The sequence below is a fragment of the Penaeus monodon genome, unplaced genomic scaffold, assembly GCF_015228065.2.
Source record: "Penaeus monodon isolate SGIC_2016 unplaced genomic scaffold, NSTDA_Pmon_1 PmonScaffold_96, whole genome shotgun sequence".
Taxonomy (NCBI): Eukaryota; Metazoa; Arthropoda; class Malacostraca; order Decapoda; family Penaeidae; genus Penaeus; species Penaeus monodon.
In genome coordinates, this window is record NW_023664991.1 from 206725 (window position 1) to 213642 (window position 6918).

A 6918-nucleotide genomic window follows, 5' to 3' on the forward strand; every position below is an offset into this window, starting at 1 on the left:
ACTATTTTCCAATGTACTTCGAAAATATCAAGATCCATAATTGATACCCCATCAATGGTATTCACTACTAGGTACTTACTATGTGAAATACTTTCATATTTACCAGGTAAGATTTCCTTAATTCTTGTCATTTGGAAGCTGGAAAAGGGTTTCCAGAGTAAGAACAGTGATTTTCCAGAGGGAATGGCCAGGGGATTGCATAGGTCGTCAGGGAGAGAGCTAGATCTTTGTAGAATTTGTAGAAGTCATACAAATTAGAATTTCATTTCCTCACCCCCCCCCCCCCACCATGGAGCCAACTCTTCCTGTTTTAAAGGGAAAAAGGGCAACCAAGAGTATATGTAAAGGGGTTTGGGACATGTCATCAAAATGACAACTGTCCAATATGCTGTTACCAGTGCAAAGAAAAATCATGAAGCTTCATCAAAGCAATGTTAAAGGTACAAAAATTTTAAAAAGAAGTATTGGTAAAAAGGGGGCAAGGAGAAAGTTAGTTTCCCGAGGCAAAGCAAAGTGCCCGTGTGCTGTTTGCACAGCAAGGTAAATCCTCCATCCCACCAACCCTTGCCCTCCAGTGTTTCTTACACCACACACTCGCTACTTCCTTTAAACCTCAGTCCCAAATTGCTGACACTAACTTTGGTGAGTTGTTTCCACCAGGCAAAGAAAACTGAGCCTGTCCAAAGGAAGACTATGGTAAAACAATCATTTAAAAAAAGGGACTTCCAGGAGCCTGGAAAGGGACAGCCTAAAGGGGTGGGGGCAAAATCTTTTACCACAGGTGCTGCCAAGCACCTTATGAAGAAATAATCTAAAGAACTGGTCACAACTGCGAGATTACTCTGAACCTTTGCCCCCGATTGTTTACTCACTCTGTGAGGCGGGATTAGGTCTTTCCGATTGGTTCGTACGCCCGTGGGGAACGAGGGTATTTGGGCCTATACATAGGCGCGGCCCATAAAAGGAAGCACTTGCCAAAAATTCAACATTTGTCCGGTGACTTTGATTGTGGCTCCCTTCCGCCACTGTGACCTGCCTGCTCTGCTGATCTCTGCTCCCCACGCTCCTGATTGTACATATTTGATTAGGAATATGTGTAGTGTATTTAGCTGCCTTTAGAGTAAACCTTTTGTGACTTGCCAAAAATTCAGCAGTTGTCCTGTGACTTGACTTGGTGCTCCTTCCGCCATTGTGACCTCGGTCTCCGTGGAGTCCCTCTCTTTCTTCCCACGCTCCCGATTGTTACATATTGCTTATGTATATGTGTAGCGTTAATTAGTGCCATTTAGCAGTAAAACCTTTGTATGTTTCCTCCGTGTTTTCCATTGACCGTGGACATTCTGATTCCTTCGTCTTTTTTATAAGTCAACCTGACAAAGGATACCCTATCAGTGGAACAGTCAGGGAATTCAAGCAAAATGGGAAGAACTGCAACATCTGAAGCTTCATGTAACCCAGTTTGTGCTGGCCCACAAGAGATATGACCAGGAAAATCGTCCCATTTCCTGAGTTGATTCCAAATTCAAAAGCCCATTATGGAACTTTGACAAATGGACCTCAGGAGGAGTATCAGTAATGCGTACGTCAAGGAAATTCCCTTCCAGGCCCATCCACTGCAGACAACACTGCAGTGAAGCTTGTAGAATACGCTTGACACGACCTTACACTATTGAATCCATCTACCTTCCTCCACATAATCTCAACATTTCAGTGATTTGGAAAATATACTTGGGCAGTTGCCACATCCATTTCTACTCTTGGGAGATTTCAATGGTCGGCATCACCTTTGGGAGGGGACACTTTGTGTAACGAGAGGAAGGGCTTGGATTCCTGTTCTTAAGAGGAGATGCAGGTTTTACTGAACAGTGACACTCCCAACATTTTCAAATTCCAAACTGGTGTATATATGTATGTCAATATAGAACTTCAAGGTCCACCTGATTCACAGTGACTCTCACTTGGCCGGTCATGGAAGACTTAAATGGAGCGACCACTTCCAATGATTTGGGAGGATGGTGAAGGTATTCCAGCCAATAGAGTGCCGAGATGGGACTTGAAAAATGAGACTGAAATTTTTAGACAACTGCAGTATTGTAAGGATCTAGGAATGATTTCCAGTGTATCAAGATGCTGTAATCATTCACAATCACAAATTCACCTCCTGCAGTAGGAAGCATCAATTCCCAATAGTCTGCAGGCGTATTGTCGACCGCGACTGCCATGGTGGCTGATGGTCATGCCAACAAGTGACAGAGCAAGAAAAACTGCTGCATACGGCAGTTGAAACAAAGCTCCCGCATTGTAACCTTGTCAATTACAAAATACCGCGACAAGCACAGTGTTGTCTGCGTGCTTAAAGGAGGCTAGACGGACACGTGGGACATAAGGAGATGGTCTCTGTTTGCAGTTCTGCCGTACGAGCCCATGGATTAGTGACGATATTCCATACCAAAAATATTATCATAACATGAGATGCTCCTACAAGTTTCATGTTAGACCTATTTAAGATGGCATTATATAGGCAGGTTGTGTACCAGTGCCACCACTATGGAGAGAAGCTATAATCCATATCATGTCCGAAACTGGCAAAAGAGGCTTTCGACCAGGAAATAAGAACAAATTTCCCTCATTCAGCGGCATCTGCAAGCTGATAGAGAAAATGGCAACTTCAGGTTGACATGGCCATGCTCGGAAAAAGAAAACGTTGTTGAAACCCCATCTCAATATGGCTTTAGGAAAATTGAGATCGACCACAGCATACACTTGTGAGGATGGAAACTGCATACAGATTAGTGATTATTTTGCGCCACAGAGGGACCGTCACATGCAGCAGTCCTCTTTGTCCTTGAAAAGGCTACGTATTACTACTGGAAGCATGGCATACTCATTGAAGCTGTATGACATAGATAAGAGGAGGCATTACCTACCTTCTACACAAGCTTCCTTGTGCTGACAGGAAGTTATAGAGTTTGGGTGGGAAAACAGTCTCTAACCTGGAAGATCAGGTGGAAGGGGTCAACACAAGGGAGTGCTAAGTGTGACCCTTGTTTGCCCATGCTATAAATGACATCGTAGAGGTTGTGCCAAGTGCTGTCTCATGCAATCTGATGTGGATGACTTCAAACTGGAATGCTCAGGAGCGGGGAAGCCTTACCGCATTTGCAAGGACACATGCAGACTGAATAAATCAGTTGACAGTGGTCAACATATCAGGTTCAATTTCTTGTGTATATATATGTAATAGTATAGATATAGCATTACATTCCACAAACGATGAACGTTCCGTCCTTCCCTCTATTTAAGGAGCAAACCCACTGCAATTTGTACAAGGTGAAGTACTTGGGTCCATAATTTTTGTACCTCAAGCTTACATGGGTGCTGCCCACATGAAACCAGTAAAAGTGAATGGGCTACCCAAGCACTTAGTGTTTTGGGTTCTTCACATTTATCTTGTGGTGCACGACCGCACAACGCTTCTTGCGCTTTTACCGAGCCCTTATATCGTAGTAAGCTTGATTATTGGATGTGAGGCTTATTCTCTGCAACTCCCACTTTTTTCGGATGTTGACTTCAGTTCAGAATGAAGCTATGCTAGCCTGTGGAGTCCCTGTATGGTGAGTGTTAGAACCCCTTGTCATTACCACAGGGACGACATTGAACCGATTTACTACACGAGGACTACAAAGGTATTCCGGTGATCTCCGAAATCAAAATTGGTTTCAACTCCTGAGGATAGCATCCTATGGTAGGAGGAATTAGGAATATTGTGGAAATTTAATGTAAAATCTCACCAAGGTTCTGGCTGTTGGAATTCCCCAATTCCCGGGATCTAATCCAAGTCGAGCTGGATTTGGGGATTCGGAATTGGGAACCTGGGGGAGAGATCTGAAGCAGAAGTCAGAGAGAGATTTATGATATAGTATATATTTCTTATTTCTCTTAGTTACCAAGGATCAGATGTGCAAATATGCAGATGGTTCGAAATCCGAATGGGTGGGCGTTTGCAGCAGTGAGCAGAAGAAAGACTGCATTTGGCAGTTTTATTTCATCTAGCAGCACCCGATCTTCACTGCGAGTAAATGCAATCTTTACAGCAGTTAAGATGACTAGAGATCTTACGAACAAACTTTCTGTAATATATGTGACTCTCGAAGTGCTTGCAAGCAATCAAGAGTTTTTTAAAAATCACATCTAGTTAGTGAGGGAGGTTTCAAGAGGATTGCATTGATGCAAACACGTAAAAGATAACTATGTGAGGGCAAGCCACATGGGTGTATCAGCGGGAATGAGCAAGTGATCAAATCTCCCACACACCGACCTGGAAACTCAGAATAAGGAGATGTCTTCGTGATAAGATGAAGGGACATAGGGAGGAATACCTCTGGAAACCAACTGAGATGATATTGGTAGTTGGCGTGACGATCATTTTCCCCAACGAAAGTAGAAGTTGTATTAACAGTCTAAAGAATCGGGCACACGAGACTGACTCGTGGATCGATGATGGCTAAAAAGCAAGCACTTGTGAGGATGCCAAGAGCCATAACGGTCGCACATGTCGTGGAAAAGATGTGAACATTCTCAGACCAAAGACGTATGTACTTGTCTCCACATATACACTGAGAATGTATTGGGGGAGGATTGTGGACAGAGAGGGTATTATAGTTCCTTAGGGAGAATAATATTTTATAAAATTTAATATGCAAATGTTATGCAATAATTTATACACTAGAGTATAATATTATGCTTGATTTTAAATTTTGTTTATGTTTTTGAAAGATATCATGATAGATTTTTAAAAGTTTAAACATTTTAATATTTCTATTTAGCAAGGTATTCGCCGTAATGATCAAGCGTTGACGCGGCAGATAATTTAAAAATCAATCAGTCAATCTCGTTCATCATTTGATTCCAGACTCAGATAGATAGGCAATCGATATTGCCCAGTGGTGCTGTACAGGACTTAATAGTTGCTTGCCAGTAATCTGGAGGCACTTTGAGAGTCTATGGTCAGTGACGCAGAACATGGAACACTGGTAAAACCTGCTAAATTCTGGAGGATCTCTGCGAGTGTAAAAAAGATGTGTTGATCTTCATCACAGTACCCGTATCATCAATCCGGTTTGAAGTGGGCTGATACAGGAGCCAGAAATCTCAATCCTGGGATTTAGTAAACTCCGGAGAAGGAGGCTGTTCTCGCCGTGGGATCAGCTCCTGAGCCATGGGCCCGATTAGAGATATCGTAGCCAGCTCATGTGTGGTTGTGTGTGTGTGGTGTGTGGTGTGTTGTGTGTGTGTTGTGTGTGTGTGTGTGTTGATGCTGTCGTGCGTGTGCGCACACACACGCACACACACACACACACAAACCAATATTATAATCATATATAGTATATATATATATGACATATAGATATATATATAGATATATGTTTTATATATTATTATGAGTAATTTTTGATTTATATATATGATCGTATACATACACACTATATACACATATATACATATAATAATATATATATATATATATATATATAGATATATATATATATATATATATATATATATATATATATATATATAATATATAGATATATAGATATATAGTATGTGTATATATATGTATATATAGATATATATATATATATTATATATATATATATATAAAATATATATATATGTATATATATGCATAAAATGTATGTATATGTATATATATATAAATATATATATATATATATATTATATATATATATATATATATATATATGTATGGGTGTGTGTGTGTGTGTGTGTGTGCGCGCACACACACACACACACACACACACACACACACACACACACACACACACACACACACACACACATATATATATATATATATATATATATATATATATATATATATGTACATATATATATATACATATGTGTGTGTGTGTGTATGTGCGCGCGCACACACATATATGTGTGTGTTTATACATATGTATATATGTATCCATGCACACACATGTATGTGTTTGGCTTTTTCCAAGTAAAATTAAAATCCTTTTTTTCACAGTTTATTGCTGATCAAATACTACGCAACTAATCCAGCAGCACCGCAGCGTCGACGCTAGAGACGAGAACTGCTATGAGAACTCGAATTCGCCGGACGTCTGTTGTCGTCCTTTCTGCATTCTCGTCAGTAGTTTCAAGCAGTGGTCCAGGTCATTCCTGTCGGAGCTGACGACGTCGCAAAGGCGCTGCTGGTAGCACTGGTCGTCGCAGCCCAGGGCCATGTACGGGTCCCCGGCGCTGACGAAGTGCCTGGAAGAGACAGCGTTGCTATGCAGTTATATATACATTTAAAGCACGCACACAAAAGTAAATTTTAATTCGTTCATTTCATTTAAGAGCACCGTTCCCTACTTGTAGTAGACGTCGAAGAGGCTCCTGTCGGCCGCCATGCGCTCCCCAGGTCCTGCCAATCGGCGGGCGTGAGGGCGGCCATTCCGTACGCGTCCCTGGCCGAGTAGAGGCGCTCCCAGTGAGCCTCGCTGCTTGCCTGCGCCTCCGTCAAGTTCAGGACGTACGTCTCGTGGTCCAGAACGAGCTGCGTGGAGGCGTGATTCAGTGGAGGAAATGACTTCAGGCAAGAGAAACTCTTCCGTGATCAGACAACAGAGAGTGGAAAAAAGAGAAGTTTCAAAATGCGTGTGTCGTGCCTCGGCTCGAGAAAATATCAGACGGTTTCGTTTACTTACTTATTTCCAGCTCACGTCCAGAATAAATATAAAACGAGTCAGTCCAAAATCTGTGTGAGAGAGAGAGAGAGAGAGAAGAGAGAGAGATGCAGAGCAGACAGAGAGAGACAGAGTAACTGCAACAGAGAGGCATTCAGAGCAAAGGCCCTCACCTGGTGGTGCCCGGCCTGTCCCG

General features: G+C 41.9%; 1 long non-coding RNA gene across 1 annotated transcript; it reads right to left on the minus strand.

The window, feature by feature from the left end:
• Positions 1 to 6048: 6048 nt before the first annotated feature.
• Positions 6049 to 6617, minus strand: LOC119572091. The gene is made up of 2 exons (XR_005228684.1): positions 6409 to 6617; positions 6049 to 6306 (listed from the first exon to the last, which is right to left on the minus strand). It is a non-coding gene; the product is annotated as an uncharacterized LOC119572091 (long non-coding RNA).
• Between the last annotated feature and the right edge of the window lie 301 nt (positions 6618 to 6918).